At 38.9% G+C, this 25109-nt stretch overlaps 1 protein-coding gene across 1 annotated transcript in view; it reads left to right on the forward strand.

The window, feature by feature from the left end:
• LOC126233459 (uncharacterized) overlaps positions 1-25109 on the forward strand; it is a 52464-nt gene that overhangs the window by 8904 nt on the left and 18451 nt on the right. The window lies entirely within an intron of this gene.

The following is a 25109-nucleotide window of genomic DNA, read 5'->3' on the forward strand; positions in this document are numbered from 1 at the left end:
GTTGGGTTTTTGATCTTTACTATCATCAATTGTCCAGTGAAAGAGGTTATTGGTCTGAGGACGCTGATCTCTAATGTTCAAATAAAGGAAAGACGAAGCCTGCATGAGAACTCCTAAGGAAAGCTGAGGACCATAGTGTGGGAAGTTTAATGTTATGCTCTGCATGGTATGCTTCCCCAAATTTCATATCAGGCTTTGGCAAAGTTTCAGCTTTGCATAACTTTTACGTTAAGAATTTTGTAAATGTTACTTATTGTTAAATAAATAATAGATTTGAAATGTTATTTTACGTTCATTATTAGCAATTTATTCATCCCTTGTCAATTTTTCCTAGTAAGCAGTGTAATGAGAAAAAAACTGCCAATCGTCCAGCATCCTCAAATGAGAATAGCCAAAACTTTCACATTTAGGCAACAGCTCAACAAAATTTCTTCATATTTCTATAAATTTGGTTGATAGGACACTGTTTTTCAAAAGTACTGAATGTATGTTAACTAAAAATGAATTGGGCACTAACAGGTTAAGTAGTGAGAACTGGATATTTATGGAGGATAATTTTCTGTGTAGTATCCCCAAAATGTGTTATGTATGTTAAACTTACAATGCAACCATAGAGAGGATACGTTATCCAAACAAATCTGTTTTTTGCTTTTATATATATATATATATATATATATATATATATATATATATATATATATATATATATATATATATATATATATAGGGTGAGTCACCTAACGTTACCGCTGGATATATTTCGTAAACCACATCAAATACTGATGAACCAATTCCACAGATCGAGCGTGAGGAGAGGGGCTAGTGTAATTGTTTAATACAAACCATACAAAAATGCACGGAAGTATGTTTTTTAACACAAACCTACGTTTTTTTAAATGTAACCACGTTAGTTTTGTTAGCACTTCTGAACATATAAACAAATACGTAATCAGTGCCGTTTGTTGCATTGTAAAATGTTAATTACATCCGGAGATATTGTAACCTAAAGTTGACGCTTGAAACCTCCGACGTTCAGTTGCGTGTTGTAACAAACACGGGCCACGGTCGGCGAGCAGCATCTGCAGGGACATGTTTATGATGACGACCGTGTTTACGAGTGTGGCTGTAGTGCACTGTTGTGGTTTGGTCTAGCTGTCGCAGTGTCCGCATGTAGCGCTTGCTGCTATTGTTATTCTGCATTCGTCTCCGCACGCAGACCAACTGTAGTAAACCGTGTTACCAGACGTCTGTGATAGTGTAGTGTTGTAGGAACTGTGAACTCTGAAAAGGCGGAGATGATACTCATCTACGGCTAGTGTCATCGAAATGCAGCTGAAGTCTGCAGGGTGTATGCAGAATGGTACCCGGACAGAGAGCATCCAACGTGCCGCACATTGTAAAACATCTACCGCCAACTGTATGCAACAGGTATGGTCGTAGCATGCAAACGGGTCCGTAACAGGCCCATCACAGGAGAAGCAGGTGCAGTTGGTGTGTTAGCTGCTGTTGCCGTGAACCCACACATGAGTACACGGGACACTGCGAGAGCCAGTGGACTGAGTCAAAGTAGTGTCATGCGCATACTGCATCGTCACCGCTTTCACCCGTTTCATGTGTTGCTACATCAGCAATTACATGGTGATGACTTTAATCATCGAGTGCAATTCTGTCAATGGGCATTAACAGACAATGCGTTGCAGTTCTACCTGTTTACCGATTGATGCGGGTTTCACAAACCACAGGGCAGTGAATCTACGGAACATGCATTACTGGTCCGTGGACAATCCTCGCTGGCTCAGACAGGTAGAGCGGCAGCAACCGTGGACTGTAAATGTATGGTGCGGAATCATTGGCGACCACCTCATTGGTCCTCACTTCATTGCAGGGGCCCAAACAGCTGCAACATACATCGTGTTTCTACAGAATGATCTGCCAACGTTGCTCGAAAATGTCCCACTGGAAACGTGTCGACATATGTGGTATGCCGGCCATGGTGGCCAAGCGGTTAAAGGCGCTACAGTCTGGAATTGCGCGACCGCTATGGTCGCAGGTTCGAATCCTGCCTCGGGCATGGATGTGTGTGATGTCCTTAGGTTAGTTAGGTTTAAGTAGTTCTAAGTTATAGGGGACTGATGACCTTAGAAGTTAAGTCCCATAGTGCTCAGAGCCATTTGAACCATTATTTTGTATGTGGTATCAGCATGATGGTGCACCTGCACATTCCGCAATTAACACTAGGCTGACCCTTGACAGGATGTTCGACGGGCGTTTCATAGGACGTGGAGAACGCATAAATTGGCCAGCCCGTTCTCCTGATCTTACACCTCTGGACTTCTTTCTGTGGGGTACGTTAAAGGAGAATGTGTACCGTGATGTGCCTACAACCCCAGAGGATATGAAACAACGTATTGTGGCAGCCTGCGGCGACATTACACCAGATGTACTGCGGCGTGTACGACATTCATTACACCAGAGATTTCAATTGTGTGCAGCAAATGATGGTCACCACATTGAACATCTATTGGCCTGACATGTCGGGACACACTCTATTCCACTCCGTAATTGAAAACGGAAACCACGTGTGTACGTGTACCTCACCCATCATGGTAATGTACATGTGCGTCAGTGGAAAAGACCAATAAAAAGGTGTTAGCATGTGGACGTAATGTGCTGTTCCAGTCTCTTCTGTACCTAAGGTCCATCACCGTTCCCTTTGGATCCCTACATAATTCGGTGCTCTCCGATACACACGATCGTACAGCGGAGGAATGGTACTCAAGCGTCAACTTTAGGTTACAATATCTCCGGATGTAATTAACATTTTACAATGCAACAAAGGGCACTGATTACATATTTGTTTATATGTTCAGATGTGCTAACAAAACTAACGGGGTTCCATTTAAAAAAACGTAGGTTTGTGTTAAAAAACATACTTACGTGAATTTTTTTATGGTTTGTATTAACCAATTACACTAGCCCCTCTCCTCACGTTCGGTCTGTGGAATCGATTCGTCAGTATTTGATGTGGTTTACGAAATATATCCAGCGGTAATGTTAGGTGACTCACCCTGTATATATGTACTGGAAATGGCTATGTCAAAGCTGAGCTGGGAAGGTAAGGGAATTAGAATTAATGGAAGAAGGCTTACCAACTTGAGATTTGCTGATGATATTGCCTTACTGGCCAAAGACTTCGCAGAGCTCCAAAATTTAGTTACAGATCTTGCGTCGGAATGTCAGCTGGTTGGCTTCAACATGAACCTTTCCAAAAGAAAAGTAATATCCAACAAATGGGTCCCAGCTGGAGATGTGAAAGTCAAGGACAGTCTACTAGAAGAGGTCAGTGAATATGTCTACCTTGGCCAGATTATAAATATGAAGGGAGACATAAGGCCAGAAATCTATCGACGCATCAAGCTTGGCTGGCAAGCATTTGGGAAGAATTCAAAAGCATTCAGATCAAAAATGCCAGTAAATCTGAAGAAAGCAGTATTTGATCAATGCATTCTTCCTGTGATGACGTATGGCTGCGAGACATGGACACTGAACTTATTCACAAAAGGGAAACTTAGGACAGCACAGAGAGCCATGGAGAGATCAATGCTGGGCTATACAAGAAAGGACAGGAAAAGGGCAGATGACATCCGGTTTGTGTCGAAGGTTAATGACATCTTAGAGAGTGTAGGTTCCTTGAAATGGCAGTGGGCTGGCCACGTTGCAAGAACAAAAGACAACAGATATGGACGAAGCTAGTACTGGAGTGGAGTCCGAGAGAGCACCGGAGGCCTACCTGAATCCACGACTTGAAGAGGCCACATCATCTAATGATTGAATTGGCTGATGATTATATATATATATATATATATATATATATATATATATATATATATATATATATATATATATATTAACCAGATAAATGCTCAGCCTGTTGAGAATGGTCTTTCTGATCATGGTGCACAGCTAGTTACAATATATGACATAGCTCCATTCAGCAATACTAAACAGTCCTCCAAAGTAGTACGTCCAGTCAACGATTCAACAATTGCAAATTTCAGGGAAAGCCTACAGCAGTTAGACTGGGATGAGGTGTACCATGAACCTGATGCCAATTTAAAATATAATTTATTTAATGACATTTTTGTAAATGCATTTGAAAACTGCTTCCCCAAGAAAATAGTTAAATATACTCGTAAGAAACCTTGTAACAAACCATGGCTTACTAAGGGTATAAAAATATCTTGTAACCGGAAAAGGGAAATGTATCTGACAGCAAGAAAGAGTAGTGACCCAGAAACTATCAAAAATTATAAAAACTACTGTGTTATATTAAGAAAAGTTATTAAAAAATCCATGTCTGAAATCAGCAACTCTGATAATAAAATTAAAACAATTTGGAATATTATTAAAAGAGAAACAGGTCAACCAAGAGCAGAGGAAGACAGTATTACCATCAAATTGAATGAAAACTTTACGAACAAAAAGTCAGAAGTTGAAAATATTTTTAATAATCATTTTCTAAATGTTGTGGATATAGTAGGATCCAGGTGTTCATTAGAAGATGCTAGGCTGTTAATGGAAGAGGCCATACCTATGCAATTTGATACAATTGAAATCTCACCCACTTCTCCCTCTGAAATTAGGAAAATAATAAACTTGCTTAAAAGCAAAAACTCACATGGAATTGATGGCATTTCCAGCAAAATACTAAAAGCTTGTTCTCAACAGATAAGTAAGATTCTCAGCCACCTGTGTAATAGCTCTCTGGAACAGGGCATTTTCCCTGATAGACTGAAATATGCTATTGTTATACCTTTGCATAAAAAGGGGGATAGATCTGATGTCAACAATTACCGTCCAATCTCCCTTCTAACAGCTTTATCCAAAATTTTTGAGAAAGTAATGTATTCAAGAGTAGCTTCACATATCTGTAAAAATGAAGTACTAACAAAATGTCAGTTTGGTTTCCAGAAAGGTTTTTCAACAGAAAATGCCATATATGCTTTCACCAGTCAAATTTTGAATGATCTGAATAACCGAACACCACCCATTGGGATTTTTTGTGATCTCTCAAAGGCTTTTGATTGTGTAAATCATGAAATTCTGCTAGACAAGCTCAAGTATTGTGGCATGAGTGGGACAGTGCACAAATGGTTTAATTCGTACCTAACTGGAAGAGTGCAGAAAGTTGAAATAAGTAGTCCTCGTAACATGCAAAGATCAGCACATTCCTCAAACTGGGGAACTATCAAGAATGGGGTTCCACAAGGGTCAGTCTTGGGTCCTTTGTTGTTCTTATTATATATTAATGACTTGCCATTCTATATTCATGAAGAGACAAAGTTAGTTCTCTTTGCTGATGATACAAGTATAGTAATCACACCTGACAAACAAGAATTAACTGATGAAATTGTCAATACTATCTTTCAGAAAATTACTAAGTGGTTCCTTGTAAACGGACTCTCACTGAATTTTGATAAGACACAGTACATACAGTTCCGTACAGTGAATGGTATGACGCCATTAATAAATATAGACCTTAATCAGAAGCATATAGCTAAGGTAGAATATTGCAAATTTTTAGGTGTGTCCATTGATGAGAGATTAAATTGGAAGAAACACATTGATGATCTGCTGAAACGTTTGAGTTCAGCTACTTATGCAATAAGGGTCATTGCAAATTTTGGTGATAAACATCTTAGTAAATTAGCTTACTACGCCTATTTTCACTCATTGCTTTCATATGGCATCATATTTTGGGGTAATTCATCACTGAGGAATAAAGTATTTATTGCACAAAAGCGTGTAATCAGAATAATAGCTGGAGTCCACCCAAGATCATCCTGCATACATTTATTTAAGGATCTAGGGATATTCACAGTAGCTTCTCAGTATATATACTCTCTTATGAAATTTGTTATTAACAACCAAACCCAATTCAAAAGTAATAGCAGTGTGCATAACTACAATACTAGGAGAAAGGATGATCTTCACTATTCAAGATTAAATCTAACTTTGGCACAGAAAGGGGTGAATTATACTGGCACTAAAGTCTTTGGTCACTTACCAAATAGTATCAAAAGTCTGACAGATAACCAACAAGTATTTAAGAAGAAATTAAAAGAATTTCTGAATGACAACTCCTTCTACTCCATAGAGGAATTTTTAGATATAAATTAAGAAAAAAAAATAAAATAAAATAAAATAAAAATAAAAAATAAAGAAAAACAAAAAAACACAATAAAATAAAGTTGTTATATTAACTTAAGTATGTTGTTAAATTAACCTAATTATGTCATGTATTGGAAAATTCGACTCGTTCCACATCATTACGAAATATCGTATTCATGATCCATGGAACTAGTATTAATCTAATCTAATCTAATCTAATCTAATCTATACAGGGTGTCCCAGCTATCTTGTTCACCCAAAATATCTCTGGAATAATAACAGCTATTGGGAAACGACTTTCACCGGTATCAATGAAGGGCTGGGGCCCATGAATGTACATATTTAGAAACATTCTAAAACGAAAGCATATGTGTTTTTTAACACAAACTTGTGTTTTTTTAAATGGACCTCCTATATTTTATCTTCAGCAATCCATAGCATGACAAAGCACATACACAATGGCGTTGATTGCATCGCAATATTTCCATTACATCCCGAGATATTAAGACGCGAAGTTGACGCTTGAAACACCCGACACGTGCTGCTAGCGCACGTCCTGATGCTCAGGCGTGAACGCCATGCTTCCCCTAATCGCGACGTGATTGACATGCGTAATCACACTTCCACACTTATCAAGAGGTCCGAAACGAATAATACGGTCTGCTGCCATCCTGCATTAACGTCGTACATTCCAACAGGTATTTATCCCATAGGCTAGGGGTGATATGGTTCTCTTTAAAACTTTACTTTACTGTAGATCTAGCGCAAGTGACAGTTAATCATTCACTCGTAATAGTAAAATTCATGTTGATGGTTTTAGTGAAACGAGCAAGTGGACTAAAAGTTTTACCGTTGTTTAGGTAAAAATGTTTTGATCTGGGAAATTCAGGTAGGGCATAGAAGATGAATGTAAACATGTTTAACCAAATAGTTTTATTATCACATAATTATCAATGTTATGTTTATCTAATGCGTTAAATGACCAATTGTTGCAAACAAATGTTTCTTAACATCACTGGGTAAAATGGCCCTTTGTAGAAACTTCCACTGTGATACCAGCACTACATACTAAACATAGCGTTCATATCTCATGCTCAAAGTGATGCCCATTGGCTTACATACATAGGGTCACTCTGCGGATGAAGGATGCCCTACTTCGTGCTACTGTTTCCTCTTTGATGGCTGTACAAGCATCAATAATGCGTTGCTTCATGTCCTCTAGTGTTGTTGGTTCATGTTGGTAAACAGCATCCTTCACTGCTCCCCAAAGAAAATAATCCAGCGGTGTAAGGTCCGGAGATCGGGCAGGCCAACTAACTGGGCCACCTCGTCCAATCCACCTACCAGGGAACTTACGGTTCAGAAGTCGTCGTGCTCGTAAGGCGTTATGTGAAGGGCATCCGTCATGCTGATACCACATGACCATTCTCCGGTTCAGAGGTACGGTGTCCAAGAGAACAGGAAGATTGTGTTGTATAAATCTGGAGTTTTGTCTGCCATTTTGGATGCCATTTATAAAGAAAGGTCCGATAATGGTATCTCCAATAATCCCACACCAAACATTAACTTTCCACGGACGTTGATGCTCTACCTGACGGAGCCATTTTGGATTGTCTGTGGACCAATAATGCATATTCCTCATATTGACAATTCCTTTGTTGGAGAATGATGCCTCGTCGGTAAAGAGAACATCTGCACAAAAATTTGGATTAGTCAGAAGCTTTTGCTGAGCCCACCGACAAAATGTTACCCTATTGCGGAAGTCATTTCCATGAAGATCCCGGTGTAAATGAACATGGTAAGGATGAAATTTATGACGTTTAAGAATACGCTGAGCACATGATTTCGACACACCAACTTCACGTTCAATTTGACGTGTGCTGATTTGAGGATTCACAGCTACGGTAGCGAGCACAGCAACTTCAGCACGTTCATCTGTGCGTGTTCTAGGATGATGTCGAGGTCTTGGATTTAAGCTTCCCATTTCACGTAGACGAGATGTGAGACGACCAAACATCCGGCGCGAAGGCGATGGCTTGTCAGGGAATCGTCTTCTGTACAGTCATTCCGCCTGAACAGCATTTCGTCCACCTACAACAGGGTACAGTACAGGTGTGTAGAGTAGGGTAGAAAACAGACATATAAACTTAATACTCATAATGTTCGCTAACAGTACTGTCAACAAACAAGCAATCTCATAACGTATTTCCCATCAACGTACATTCTCCATAGATCAGCAGCATTTCTACCATATCTTCATGTGTGTACATTATACTGTACAGTATAAGTTCCAAAGGCACAACGTTTATTCACAATGTGTACTACCTCTGTGCCGTCACTAGATTACTCTGATGCACGACTACAAAAAATGGTTCAAATGGCTCTGAGCACTATGGGACTCAACATCTTAGGTCATAAGTCCCCTAGAACTTCTAACTACTTAAACCTAACTAACCTAAGGACATCACACACACCCATGCTCGAGGCAGGATTCGAACCTGCGACCGTAGCAGTCCCGCGGTTCCGGACTGCAGCGCCAGAACCGCTAGACCACCGCGGCCGGCGCACGACTACACTGGCAAGCGGTGTACTGCACGCCAAAGCAACAACAAATGGGATGTTCGGAGGGTGGTGGAGTACAGAAGTTTGTATGGGTCGCAAATCATAAACAAGGCGAAGTGGTAACTGTGGCAGTAGTGGGAACTACGTTGGACACTTGACTAGGTAGAGCCAGGCCCTGCGGGACAGGCACAATGGGTCATATAACGCATTAGATAAACCTTATTTTGGGTGTGCAGGATAAATAAGACAACCTGACGGGTGTACACCGATCGGTACTGGTTCATATTGTGTACGTAGATACGTAAAACGTGCAAGAGGGAAACCATTATGTGCTTATGAGAGTTGATGGCAGCAGACCGTATTATTCGTTTCAGACCTTTTGATAAGTATGGAGGTGTGATTACACATGTCAATCACATCACGATTATGGGCAGCATGGGGTTCACGCCTGAGCCTCAGGACGTGCGCTAGCAGCACATGTCGGGTGTTTCAAGCGTCAACTTCGCGTCTTAATATCTCGGGATGTAATGGGAATATTGGGATGCAATCAACGCCATTGTGTATGTGCTTTGTCATGCTATGGATTGCTGAAGAAAAAATATAGGAGGTCCATTTAAAAAAACACAAGTTTGTGTTAAAAAACACGTATGCTTTCGTTTTAGAATGTTTCCAAATATGTACATTCACGGCTCCCAGCCCTACATTGATACCGGTGATAGTCGTTTTCCAATAGCTGTTATTGTTCCAGAGATATTTTGGGTGGACAAGATAGCTGGGACACCCTGTATACAGGGCTATTACAAAAGATTGAAGCGATTTCATAAATTCACTGTAGCTCCATTCATTGACATATGGTCACGACACACTACAGATACGTAGAAAAACTCATAAAGTTTTGTTCAGCTGAAGCCGCACTTCAGGTTTCTGCCACCAGAGCGCTCGAGAGCGCAGTGAGACAAAATGGCGACAGGAGCCGAGAAAGCGTATGTCGTGCTTGAAATGCACTCATATCAGTCAGTCATAACAGTGCAACGACACTTCAGGACGAAGTTCAACAAAGATCCACCAACTGCTAACTCCATTCGGCGATGGTATGCGCAGTTTAAAGCTTCTGGATGCCTCTGTAAGGCGAAATCAACTGGTCGGCCTGCAGTGAGCGAAGAAACGATTTAACGCGTGCGGGCAAGTTTCACGCGTAGCCCGCGGAAGTCAACGAATAAAGCAAGCAGGGAGCTAAACGTACCACAGCCGACGGTTTGGAAAATCTTACAGAAAAGGCTAAAGCAGAAGCCTTACCGTTTACAATTGCTACAAGCCCTGACATCCGATGACAAAGTCAAACGCTTTGAATTTTCGGCGCGGTTGCAACAGCTCATGGAAGAGGCTGCGTTCAGTGCGAAACTTGTTTTCAGTGATGAAGCAACATTTTTTCTTAATGGTGAAGTGAACAGACACAATGTGCGAATCTGGGCGGTAGAGAATCTTCACGCATTCGTGCAGCAAATTCGCAATTCACCAAAAGTTAACGTGTTTTGTGCAATCTCATGGTTTAAAGTTTACGGCCCCTTTTTCTTCTGCGAAAAAAACGTTACAGGACACGTGTATCTGGACATACTGGAAAATTGGCTCATGCCACAACTGGAGACCGACAGCGCCGACTTCATCTTTCAACAGCATGGTGCTCCACCACACTTCCATCATGATGTTCGGCATATATATATATATATATATATATATATATATATATATATATATATATATATATATATAGGGGAACATTCCACGTGGGAAAAATATATCTAAAAGCAAAGATGATGTGACTTACCAAACGAAAGTGCTGGCAGGTCGATAGACACACAAACATACACACAAAATTCAAGCTTTCGCAACCAGCGGTTGCGAGTGTATACCTGTCCTTTTTTCCCCCTAAGGTAAGTCTTTCCACTCCCGGGATTGGAATGACTCCTTACCCTCTCCCTTAAAACCCACATCCTTTCGTCTTTCCCTCTCCTTCCCTCTTTCCTGATGAAGCAACCATTGGTTGCGAAAGCGTGGATTTTGTGTGTATGTTTGTGTTTGTTTGTGTGTCTATCGACCTACAAGCACTTTTGCTTGGTAAGTCACATCATATATATATATATATATATATATATATATATATATATATATATATATATATATATATATATATATATATAGCAGATAAAACTCAACACCATGCAGCACTCCATGAACTGGAGACCTTCCTTGAAGAAACATTAACAATGATCTACAAAAAGAAATGTCAGTCGTTTAAAATCCCTTACACCAAAAGGTCTATTGTATTTAAATAAAGCGACAAATCCACTTGTTACACTCAAGTCTTTAAATACTCATTGAAGTAGTCTTCAGTAATACAAATACATTTACATTCTGAAGAATAAGGTGGATGAGAGTTCTGCAGGGCCAGAAGATATCTTCATAAATTGATGTCTTATAAGAAGAATTATGCATCAAGAAAGGGAGCCAAGAATTAATAAATCACATCGGATTCCAAAAACTATTTGTGACCAATTTGAAGGTATACCAAGAAGTGAATGTAAGGATTGTGACAATAACTGACCATTAATAAAAAGAAGCAATACATACATCAACAAAAAATACAAAACTCATAAGAAGAAGTTCAGTAGTTAGCAATTTCAAGTGACTACATTAACATATAGTGGTCAAAAATGAGTAGCTGTATGCTACTAAAATTGCTGGAGAAGTTGCTCAAGCATTAAAAATGTAACAACATACTATTAGCGAACAAGAATCAAACAATTTATAAATGATTTATGATTAATTTGCAAGAAAACTAACGAATAAATTCTGCTTAGCAGCACAGCGGACAAGATGTAGCTAAGCAAATGAACAGCAAGACTATCACAATAATGTTTCACAAATACTTCTTAATCACAATGGGAAATATAAGCGAAATCAGGACAATTCATTGGTGATCTGAGTGGTGCAGACGCAGATGTACAATGATTTAAACAATCACAAACCAGAAGAACTTGTGCTACATTTACAAGAGTACATTCATGTTTATTCAACTTTATTCGCCACTGACCGTGTATACAATGTAATAGGCTCCCTGCTTCATTTGCGTAACAGCTTAACTAACAAAATAGATGAGATGCATCTTCGAAAAACTACAGTGATAGAATTAGAAAAAAAATAACCTATGTCTTTAAGATGTAAAAATTCTGCTGGAGTTGACAACATTTCCAGCAAGTTACTGAAACACTGTTGTAAAGAAATTAGTACAGTCATCTGCCATATTAGTAATACGTCATTGGAAGAAGGTGTTTTTCCCAACAGGCTAAAATATGGGCTTATACGACCAATTTATAAAAAGGAAGAAAAGACTGAAGCTACAAACTATCGACCAATTTCATTACTCTCAGTTTTCTCCAAGGTACTAGAGAAATTGGTGCATAGCAGAATGGTTGAGAATCTTAGTAAATATAACATCCTCAGCAGTAGCCAGTTTGGCTTTCGGAAAGGGGTATCAACTGTGGATGCAATACATGCCTTTGTTGACAATGTTATGGAAGCCATAAATAATAATATGATGACAGTTGGAATATTTTGTGACCTGTCAAAAGCTTTTGACAGTGTAAGTCACCATATTCTCTTGAGTAAATCCAAGACCCTAGGAATGGGTGGAACCGTAGGCACGTGGCTTGAATCCTATCTGTGTGGTAGAAAGCAAAAGGTAATCATGGAAGGACTGCATGGTGGCCAGGTATCTTCAGAATGGGGCTCCATTACTGCAGGAGTACCTCAAGGCTCAGTATTGGGCCCACTGCTCTTTCTAATATTTATAAATGACTTAGCACTATGTACAGAATATGGGAAAATACTCATGTTTGCTGACGACACCACTTTATCAGTTAATAATCTCTTAGGGAATGTGTCAAATGAGGCTGCAAATAAAGCTTTTGCAGATTTGACAAACTGGTTTGAAACCAATGGCCTTACAGTGAACCTAAAGAAGACAAATTACATTCATTTCTCTTCTAACACAAATGTTACTAATGAAATTAATCTAAAAATGGGTGAGCACGAGATTTTGAAGGTTGAGTCCTCCAAATCCTTGGGTCTGTATGTAGATAGCAAAATGAAGTGGCACCACCATATTCAAGATCTGTGCAAAAGACTGAGTTCAGCAACGTTTGCCTTAACACTTACAGCACGGTGCCCGTACGCCATACGGGCGCGGCCGCCCAGACGGCGCCCGTATACCGTACGGGCGAGCCCTTATTTGACTCCGTAAGCACGTTTAGTGGGTCTCCGAGGCAGTTTCGTCAACTGGAGGTAGTTCATTCTTCTTCCGCAAGAGGCCAGCATTTATCGGATATCTCATCAGTGGAGTGGTTGTGAACACTGCAAAGACGAAGTTATCTTCAGTTCATTCACAGGTGTTTACAATCGTGACAATGGCCAGCAGCGAGTTGACGGAGGCCGAGATCTTAGATATTCTTTATGGGGATGCAGGATCTGAAATTGATGATTCTGACAAAGGCAGAGGATTCGTACTCTCCAGACGAAAGTGATGATTCAGGTATGTATGTGTCTCAATTGTTAATAAAGTGAAGAGTTCATTACCGCATTTTGTATTGGGAGTAGTGTTCATTACTTCACTTGAATTTAGTACCTCTTCGTACCAATTTTAGCATTATTTTTTTTCTATACAGACAGTGGTACAGACCATCAATCACCATCTGTGGTACCTGGTCGTTGGTGCCTCACTGGGCACAAAGAGCAAGATTGGTCGGAACTAGACGATCAGCCAGTATTGCCGGATTTCCACGAAGTAGTCGGCGTAGCATCGCATTTTTCTGATGCCACTGAAGAGCTTCAATATTTAAGTTATTTCTTTTATGACGACATTATTCGGATCATCAAAATTGAAACGAATCGGCACGCTGGTAACGTTATTACGGCAATGAAACGCAAAGGTAGCCTGAAAATAAACTCTATTTGGCATAAGTGGTCTGTAGTAAAATTGCAAGAGATTTACTGGTTTTTCAATATTATTTTGCATATGTGCGTCGTCAAATTGCCGAAAATCAGTGATTATTGGTCAACAGACTCGTTTTTACAGACATGATTTGCGAGTAAGTTGTTGAGTCGTGATCGATTTTGCGCTATATTGTCGATGTTACACTTGAATGACAATGCTATGTTCATTACCAGAGGCGAAGAAAAGCATGACCCACTTCACAAAGTGAGGCCTTTTTTCGATATCTTTGTGAAAAAAAGCAAAAGTAGTTTTCATCCAGGCATGAATCTGACAATAGATGAGGCAATGTGTCCCTTTCGTGGTAGAATAGGCTTCAGAGTATACATGAAAAACAAACCCAATAAATATGGTATAGAACTGTATGCTCTCTGCGATTCATCAACTGGTTATATGCTAAACTGTGACGTATATACAGGTTCTGCAGAGAATGTTGACAATAGTATCCAGGGCCTGTAAAAAGGTTGTGTTCCCAGTACATTGGCAAAGGACATTGCATTTATATGGATAGGTACTACACCAGTCCATCTCTTTTGGACATGTTGTGGGAAAATAAAACTCTTGGAGTGGGAACTGTAATGAAAAACAGGAAAGGTTTGCCACGAATATTCAAAACACTAAAACTAAAAAAAGGTCAGATAGTTTTTCAAAGGAAACACCATCTCTTGGCATTGAAGTGGAAGTCAAAACGAGATGTTTTTTGTCTTTCCACAAACCATAATTCTACCAGCACTAGTATTCAAGAGAGGGCCAAAGGTGGAATAGCAGAAATTGTAAAGCCAGACGTTATTATTGATTACAATAAGAATAAAGCTGGGGTTGACAGAGCAGATCAGTTCTCCAGCTATTATCCGTTTGCCCGAAAAACTTTGAAGTGGTGGAAAAAGCTGTTTTTCCATTTGTTTATCATGTCAACTGTCAACAGTTTTATTTTATATAAGGAGAACACTAGGAAGAATGTATCCCTAGTAGACTTTATTCACAAAGTGGGGAAGAAATTGGCTGAGAAGGGCGGAAATATTTTTCAGCAACAAGCCACTTCATCCTCACAAATTGAGAGGACATTTGCAACGCACTTTCCAGAAGAACCCACCCACTGCTAACAAGGTGAATACTACTAGGTATTGCAAAGTATGTTCAGACAGGGGGAAGAAAGAGACGGGCAAGCGCATCAGGAAGGAAAGTAGATGGTGGTGCAAGGACTGTGGCGTTGGCCTTTGCGTCCCACAGTGTTTCCATGATTTTCACACAAAGGCTAACTACATCTGAACTATTAAAATACTATGGTTTACAGGTACCTGCAGTTAGACATTCCAGTGATATTTTTTTAAAATTTAGATACAGTATAATGGCATTACTCAAGAGAGAGATCATGTAAAACTTTTTTGTCCACGACATTTTTGTGTTTTCTTTTTTTAATTATAACATCCATTTGTATTTTATATTGTAAAATAAACTCACATTCATGTAAAGCTCTTACGATTTCCTTTTAAATAATGCAAGAACCATATTCCTATCATTATTCTGTTCTTTGAAATATAATTTCAAATATCCATTAAATATGTCAGTCCACAGCCAAGTGCCGAGTGTAAAGAGGGCAGTGTTGAAAATGTTAAGAATAATTTCAGACACTAGGAAAATGAGCACAATAAAAACTGATAATTTTGGCTATTTTCACCAACTTATGGCCTATGGTATAATATTTTGGGGAAATCAACCAATAGCAAAAAAAGTGTTCCATGCACAGAAGCGAACAATAATAAGTGTGTGTGGAGTACATCCTAGGCACTCATGCAGGGATCTGTTTAGAGCTCTAGAAATCCTTACAACACCTGCCCAATATTTTTTTTTCCCTGATGTGCTTTGTCTCAAAAAATAGGAACTAATTCAAAATCAATAGCTCATACCACAGTTGTAACACCCAAAGGAAACTGGATATCCATTATGAGCTAAAAACGAAAAGCATGGTCCAGAAGGGGGTTTTATACAGTGGCACCAAGATTTTTAATGTCCTCCCACCGCACATTAAAGAACTGGCTGGAAACTTGCCAAAGTTTAAAGAAAATCTGAAGCAGTTTCTTTTAGAAGAATCTCGTTACAGTATTAATGAATGTCTTAGCAAAAGTGGATAGAATCTCTTGTTTGTGCTTAAACCTTACTATGCGACCTCTACAATCGATTAATCATACTCTGTAAGTACAGTGTAACTTAATACAATACCCAAATTTATGTATGTCTGTATATGACGCCTGTATAACTTAAGAACAATACTCAAATTTATGTATGACTGTATATTGTTTTAGATGTCCTGTATCTTAAGTAATATGTAAGGGTATATGCTAAACTTCGCAGTTTCTTTAATCTAATGATAAGATCAATGTATCTGTGTACAAAACAATAATCTGTAAAAAAACCTTGACTCGTTCTATATCCAGGGATATGTTCCCATATGGATCTATGGAACGCGAAATAAATAAATAAATAAATAAATAAAATCTTACACATAATATCGATATACTTAATTACGTACACAATTGCTGACATTTCGTCATACTTTTTAAATTTTAATTTATTTACAAACTCTGTACATCAAAAGAATCTGTTATATTGTAAAATGGATTTATATCCAACTAACTATACAATCTGCTATCAATTAATTTATGAGACATGGGCCATGGGGGTAGGTGTTTGTTAAATATTTTCATGGTACTGACTAAGTGAGTGGGTTGCTTTTGCCAATCTGTTTCTTGGAATAATTATTTTAATTTTTCCTCTCATGTTGAGCCCGTGCATATCTCTGCTTATTTGAAATTCTTTTACATTCCGTTTCATATATAGCAATGAGACATATATGTACAGAGTTAAGTACATTAAGATTGCTAAACAGAGATCGACAATCATCCACTGATCCAGCCCCATATATTTCTCTTGAGTTTTTTCTGTATGTCATTTATATAAATAAAGTGCCTATAATATTAGTTCATACGAATTTCAAGACTGGAACAGTCCAAAATACGTCAATCTTAAATATTCTGAAGTAACTACTCTCTCAGTTTCCACATTAGGTATGTTAGGCTTAACATTCTTTTGCAAAGATGACTGATGTGCCTCCTCCTTGGGTAGTCATGACTTCCTCTCAATTAATCAGTCAGACTATGTTCAGAATTCTTGTAACCATGGCATACATTGCAGCTAAAGGTTTAATTACATTCCGTTAAATCCACTTTAAATTTAATCAGCAGTTTTGTTTGTTGAGAGAGCCTGAGTTGGAGAAATTTCACTCTTTTGTTACAGTAAATCTGATAGATATCACCGCTAAACCAAAGAATACGTTATCTTGTTGGGTTTTTACTCAAAATTATAACTTAGGCCTATCTCAAGTCTAATGATTATGCCTTCATAAAAATAAAATTTGAAAGACAACCTTTTGCTAATCTGATAAATTCAACTAAACATTCATTAAATGTTATCCTTCATCTTCATCCACAAATTTTTAAATCCATTAATACTTCAAGGTTAAGTAGACAGGGGACTAAATGTTTGCAGTTATTCACATTTTATTACACTTACAACATTCACAGTTGGCATATCACAAATATTAATAGACTGACATCATAAAACAGGCAGATCCATTACATATGACACATGCATTAATGTTATGTTTTCGATTATTTCATTATTTTAGTTAATTACATTATTTTAATTAATTCGTAACAATGCCCACAGGGGTGCAACACTAGGCGGCAGGATGTTCTTCATGTCACTGACCACTGCTGTGGTAGTAGTAGTGGTCAACTTATTGTCTCTGACACAAATGACAAAGACATTGCCTTTGTTGGTTGGTTGAGGTTGGGGAAGGAACCAAGCAGCGAGGTCATCAGTTCCCTCAGATCAGGGAAGGAAGTCAGCTGTGCCCTTTCAAAGGAAGCATTCCGGCATTTGCCTTAGGGGATTTAGGGAAATCACGGAAAACCTAAATCAGGATAGTTGGATGCAGGCTTGAGCCATCATCCCCCCGAACGCGAGTTCAGTGTACTAACCACTGTGCCACCTCGCTCAGTGACACTGCCTTTGTTGTACTGCAGCACTCCCATTCTCAACATGGAACATACGAAACGAAACAGCTTTGTATAAACAATAATAATAAATAACACTATCTCAAACAAACATTACCTTCTTTATGCTACAAATCTGTAATTACATTGTTCTTATCACTTATAAACACTGTGGGATAAGAATACTCATGAGACAGCGGTTACATTTTATCCCCTCCATGCCAGGTCAACTTGGAGTCCATATAGAATACTAAAAGTTTAACCATTCTATTTTCCAGATACATATACAGTGCTGCCAGAAGATGTGGATCTTATCAGGGTTACACAGCAATTCGTTAGAGGAGAATCATTTCACTGCAGCATCTAGCGAGTCCAGTGACATTTGTTATAGTATTGATGTGTCTTGATGGGTTGCAGTTATCGAAGTATCACCTACACAACAGATCACAGATTGGGAAACATGGTGTGGCAATTCGTTGATGTTAATTACGAAAACGAATGGTCCGAGAACCGATCCCTATGGTATTCTGCCTTAATAATTTTCATCAAGAAACATTCCAGAATGAGATTTTCACTCTGCTGCGGAGTGAGCGCTGATATGAAACTTCCTGGCAGATTAAAACTGTGTACCGGACCGAGACCCCAACTCGGGACCTTTGCCTTTCGCGGGCAAGTGCTCTACCAACTGAGCTACCCAAGCACGACCCACGCCCCGTCTCACAGCTTTACTTCTACCAGTACCTGGTCTCCTACCTTCCAAACTTTACAGAAGCTCTCCTGCGAAACTTGCAGAACTAGCACTCCTGAAAGAAAGGATATTGCGAAGACATGGCTTAGCCACAGGTTCACAGGAGAGCTTCTGTAAAGTTTGGAAGGTAGGAGACAAGGTACTGGCAGAAGTAAAGCTGTGTGGAGGGGCCGTGAGTTGTGCTTGGGTAGCCCAGTTGGTAGAGCACTTGATTGCGAAAGGCAAAGGTCCTGAGTCCCAGTCTCGGTCTGGTACACAGTTTTAATCTGCCAGGGAGTTTCACTGAGAACCATTGTTTTCTTTTATTTTGCTAATTATTTTCGTTGGTGTGTTACATATCCTATAAATTGAAGTTTCTCAAGCAATATTTCGTAATGCATACGACCAAAGGCTCCACTTATGTCACATACAGCAGTGCTGGTACTTTCTCTCTGTCCAGAACCAAACCAATTGTCTTAAACGAGTTATTTTCTTCAGATTAATCACTTTATTGTTTTATATAAGAAGTTAAAGTGACTAACGATGAGATAAGGGCTAAAGTAGGTAACAGTAATGTAATGGATCAAGACAGAAAAAATAGCTGGAACACTTACTTAGAAAGTATAAAAGAGTGTTCTCCAGCAAACTAGGATTAATGAGGGAGAACCTTATCAATTTAAAGTTAAGTCACCCCAGCCATTTAAGCAGATACCCCATGTGGTACTGACACCATTAGCGAAACGGGATGTTACAGAGAAAGAAACTCAAAGAATGTTGAATTTGCGGATTACAGAGAATTATAGAGTCAATATTATAATCCCTTAGACTATGTGACGAAGAAGGATGGATCAGTAAGAGTGACACTAGATACAAGGGTATTAAATAAAATAACTGAACCTCAGAATGACAGTCTTCATTTGATAGATGGCCACCGACAGATTCAGTTGCCAGAGAAGTGCAGACAGAACACGGCTTTAGTATACAGAGACGAATGTCACCAACTCAAGGTACTGCGGTTTGGATTAAACATGTATGGGGCAGCATTAATATTAACATTCGATCTGTAAGATACCTTTCCTTAATGGAAAATGAAAGTCATACAATTATTTAAATTAATAAAAAATATGCTGTGCATGGGCATGAGTTTGCCTCAGGAAGGACACATTACACACATGATTGTAATTTTACAAACGTCCATATATAATTAATCTTTTTAGAATATTGAACAACTATTACCTTTACACCTTTGGGTCATGTCTCTTATATTCTTTCATTGTATTGGGCCATGATGGCTATTGAGTGTCATCACTGTTTAAAGGTTAGTCCACCATAAAAATACTGTTGTGACTTCCACATAAAAAGTGGTAATAAATATGCAATCAGACTATGTAAAAAGACAGATCTGCTTTTTTGACATGAGGAGAATAAAATATTGAAATGACATAATGTGCAATCAGTCACTTTGCCTTCAAACTATGTGATCAAAATTTCCTGATACATTTGTGAAAAATATAAAATTATAAAATAAATTCAGTATGCTGATATTAAACGGTTTACTACAGTAACTGTGGACACTGATGTCTGTCAATGGAAATACTATTCCATAAAAAATCTCTATCACAGGGAATTCAACAACATATCTCTTAGTATATTGAACGCCAAAACATAAGTGAATCACACGACAAGGAAGTCTCCACTTCCTTGCAATATCATTTGTTTCTTTAGAAAAATGAATGCAGTTTACTTATAGAGGTTTCCTTTTTCCGTTTCATACATACAGTCTTGGAATTTTTCCTTAACGTCTGTTAGTAAATCATTGACATTATATGTCTTTACTCGTGACAGAAGAGTTTCTTCCTTAAAAAATAAGAATAAAACGGCTTGATGTAAGAGACGCTTTACAATCCCCATGAATTCTGAAACATGTAGTGTAACAACAAATCAGTTCTGAGACGGAAACGTGCCATGGTTACTTGATTTGATTACAAACAGATTCTTTCTTTTGCACATACTCACAAGTTAACAAAGTGTGGCTCTTTTATGCGAGAAGTTTGAGCATTCAGTGAACCACTTAGGAAGTCTGGATTCATTGAGACTGTTGTTTGGACAGACATTTTCATTCTGATGGGCGCGATATCAGGGGAAAAACGAACCTTAAAATCCCAATTTGAGGCTTTAGACTTCTCCATTTTCAAGACTTTTGATTACATGACTTTCAGTAACTGATACATTTATGTAACGTGAAAAAACACTATGAAATAATTGCTCAATTTCTAAAAAGGCAAAGAATGATTTCCGTTTTTTATTTGCAAGATAACAAAAATTACCTTTCCACATGCTTCCCATTTGCCCGCACAATAAACTTTGGACTTCATCACACCCTCTGTCTGCCGTGGTGATGACCTGGCTCTTGCATGATCCCTGTGCGGAGCAGTCTTCCCTTCCAGTACATGGCTGTCATCATGATGTCTGCTGCAGCTGTCTTCTTTTCCAATATGTCTTCTTGACGGTTGTTTATAGTGTTTAACCCATGAACTGCTCGTAATCGATGGACAGAGTTTAACTTTTTGCTGTCATTGTGGTCTTCAGTCCAAAGACTGGTTTGATGCAGCTCTCCTTGCTACTGTATCCGAGTAACTGCTGCACTCAACAATCTGCTTACTGTATTCATCTCTTGGTCTCCCTCTACGATTTTTACCCTCCACGCTTTCCTCCACTAGTAAATTGGTGATCCCTTGATGCCTCAGAATGTGTCCTACCAACCGATCCCTTCCTCTAGACACATTGTACCATAATTTCTCTTCTCCCCAATTCTACTCAGTACCTCCTCATTAATTACGTGATCTACCAGCATAATATTCTGTAGCAACACATTTCAAAAGCTTCTATTCTCTTCTTGTTTAAACTGTTTATCGTCCATGTTTCACAACCCTACATGCCTACACTCCATACAAATACTTTCAGAAAAGACTTCCTGACACTTAAATCTATACTCGATGTTAACAAATTTCTCTTCTTCAGTAACGCTTTCCTTGTCATCGCCAGTCTACATTTTATATCTTTCTACTTCGACCATCCTCAGTTATTTTGTTAATTTGTCTACATTTACTTGCTTCATTTAGTGCATTTTTATATTTTCTCCTTTCATCAATTATATTCAATATCTCTTGTGTTACCTAAGAATTTCTACTAGTCCTCGTCTTTTTACCTACTTGGTCCTCTGCTGCCTTCACTAGTTCATCTCTCAAAGCTATCCATTCTTCTTCTAATGTATTTCTTTCCTCTGTCCTTGTCAATCGTTCCCTAATGCTCCTGTGAAGCTCTCTACAACCTCTAGTTCTTTCAGTTTACCCAGACCCCATCTCCTTAAATTCCTAACTTTCTGAAGTTTCTTCAGTTTTAACCTACGATTAATAACCAATAAATTGTGATCAGAGTCCACATCTGCCCCTGGAAACGTCTTTCAATTTAAAACCTTGTTGCTAAATCTCTGTCTTACCATTATATAATAGATTTGAAACCTTCTGGTGTCTCCAGGTCTCTTCTACATATACAACCTTCTTTCATGGTTCTTAAATCAAATGTTAGCAATGATTAAGTTATGCTCTGTGCAAAATGCTACCAGGCAGCTACCTATTTCATTCCTTGCCTCCAGCCGAGCGGTTCTAGGCGCTCAGTCCAGAACCGCCCGACTGCTACCGTCACAGGCTCGAATACTGCATTGGGCATGGATGTGTGTGCTGTCCTTAGGTTAGTTAGGTTTAAGTAGTTCTAAGTTCTAGGTGACTGATGACCACAGATGTTAAGTCCCATAGTGCTCAGAGCCATTTGAACCATTTTGAACCTTGCCCCCAGTCCATATTCACCTACTATTTTTCCTTCTCTTCCTTTGCCTACTATCGGATTTCAGTACCCTATGACTATAAAATTTTCATCTCCCTTAACTGTTTGAATAATTTCTTTTATCTCATCGTATATTTCTTCAATTTCATCATCATGTGCAGAGCAAGTTGGCATATAAACTTGTACTATGGTGGTAGGCATGGGCTTCATGTCTATCTTGGCCACAATAATGAGTTCACTGTGCTGTTTGTGGTAGGTTTTCTGCAGTCCTATTTTTTATTCATTATTAAACCTACTCCTGCATAACTCCTATTTGATTTTGTATTTATAACCGTATATTCACCTGACCAGAAGTTCTGTTCCTACTGCCACCGAACTTCACTGATTCCCACTATATCAAACTTTAATTTATCCATTTCCCTTTTTAATTTTTCTAACTTACTTGCCCGATTAAGGGATCTTGACATCCCATGCTCTGATTCATAGAATGCCAGTTCTGCTTCTCCTGATAACCACTTCCTCCTGAGCAGCCCTGCCTGAAGATCCAAATGGGATATTTTACCAAGGTTACACAATCATCATTCAACCATACAGTAAAGCTGTATGCCCCCAGGAAAAATTGCAGCTGTAGTTTCCCCTTGCTTTCAGCCGTTCGCAGTACCAGCACAGCAATGCTATTTTGGTTGATGTTACAAGGCCAGTTCAGTCTATCACGCAGACTGTTTTCCCTGCAACTATTGAAAAGGCTGCTGCCCCTCATCAGGAACCACACATTTGTCTGGCCAGGAACCACACATTTGTCTGGCCTCTCCACAGATACTCCTCCGCACGCAATCCTCCTCACCAATGGAATTATTTCCATGGTCAATTTGAGGGACTTTTCATTGTTATGAACTTATTCTATTTCACGACATACTTTTCACAAAGCATGATATGCACAATTTTAATTCGATGTTTTACCTTGGAGCTACAGATTTCAGTCAGTTTTAGTTCACAGTTTGCTTCCTGTTTTTCCTTTTGACGCTCTTGATTGCAAATTGAATCTTTTCACCACAACACCGATTTTTCGACGAAATAGTCGTTATGAATAATTCATCATGTGTACCACTGTCCACGACAACATTTTCTAAAGCCTGGTTATCTCCAGCATAGAGATGACATATGTAAACTGCTCTAGCATATCTGAATCTCCATGGAAGTTTCTCAGTTCAGTCACGATTCTGTAGAAAGTGGTATAGGTTAAGTTCAGTGTATTAGTCAAGACTTCCCACGAGAGACTGCACTAGTTAAGAAATGATCCTTTCTTGGATTATCTTAGTGAATCTCGGCATATAGGGTTTCCTCCCACCCTCACTTTGTGGAACTCTCATAGATGATGTCCTCAAAAGCAGATCTGGTAGCGCACTGGATACTTCAGAAGAAGGAATGAAGCGACCTGTGATTTCAATTAGTGGTCCAAGCAGCTAGTTTCTATGACAAACGTCATGGAATGCCATTACGATGCATTTATTTGCAAACACCGTAAAATAGTAGCGTTTGAACATTATTAAACGACTCCTTTCACGAAGTTAACAAGTTCTGAGAGCATGGTATAGCTGAATATTATAAAAGAACAGTTTCTGACTACATTCAATCGCCGACTGTCATTTATGAACGGGTTCAAAGTACTTCCTATCGCTGACAGGCGAGCTTGGTGTACAGCTGATATTTCTAGCTTAGTTCATAATACCTCGCATCCCTTTGTACCTCTTGAGTAAGTTAAAAATATTCATTTATTTTTTGAATTTACTAATTTTCTGCCTACTGTTATCATGGTGAAGTCTTGATGATCCTTAAGCTCCTCCTAGTACCAGTTACACTGAAAGTTGATTTTGATCTTTAATACCGGTATTTAATAAAGTAAAATCGACCCTTTACCCAGAATTCTAATGGTTCTCCCACATCTTTACCGTCGAATAAGATCGGTTGTCATGCCTCGCATTCCCCTTTCCGCTCTCGTGATTCATCATCGCACCATAGTGTGGTTACTCCTGGCTGTAACGGCGTAGCCAGGGTGGTACCTACAACAACGCCGAATAAGACTCAGACCAAAAATTAGGTGCTTACATCGCTCTGTATTTTCTTGCTTTGTGAAATATGTTTTCAACTACTAAAGCCAGCTGCAGTGCACATTGGTGCTTTTTTGTTGTGTTTCGCATTCTTTAGCGAACTTTATTACTATGGACAGTGGACGATGTGGTGAAGGCGGTTATTCAAAATTACGGTTAAATATGGAGGAACTGGCAACACAGGGGTCATGGTACACACTAAGTCAGGCTGTGTCTCTGATTTATTAGAACGAAGATACCGAAACCTTTAACATGGATGTCGATACCACAAATTGCAAGTTGCAAATCAAACGTTATGAGATAGCTAGAAATAAAGATAAGCGGCAGGTAAAAAGAAAGACATTACCGAATAAAACTGGCGAAGTAACTTCAAACGTATTGCATGACAATAACATGGAACACACTGTGGAACAAGATACCGGTTATACTGCTTTGCGTACTGAAAATTCTTCCAAAGCCGATGTAAAAACAACTTCAGTGCATCCTGTGATCAACAGCGCTGATTCAGTAAGAATGACAGACGTAGAATCTGCGTACATTATATCCACGAACTATCGATATAATCTCGATTCATCAGGTCCTTTTACATACACGTA

This window comes from Schistocerca nitens, chromosome 1 (genome assembly GCF_023898315.1).
Source record: "Schistocerca nitens isolate TAMUIC-IGC-003100 chromosome 1, iqSchNite1.1, whole genome shotgun sequence".
In the NCBI taxonomy this organism is placed as follows: Eukaryota; Metazoa; Arthropoda; class Insecta; order Orthoptera; family Acrididae; genus Schistocerca; species Schistocerca nitens.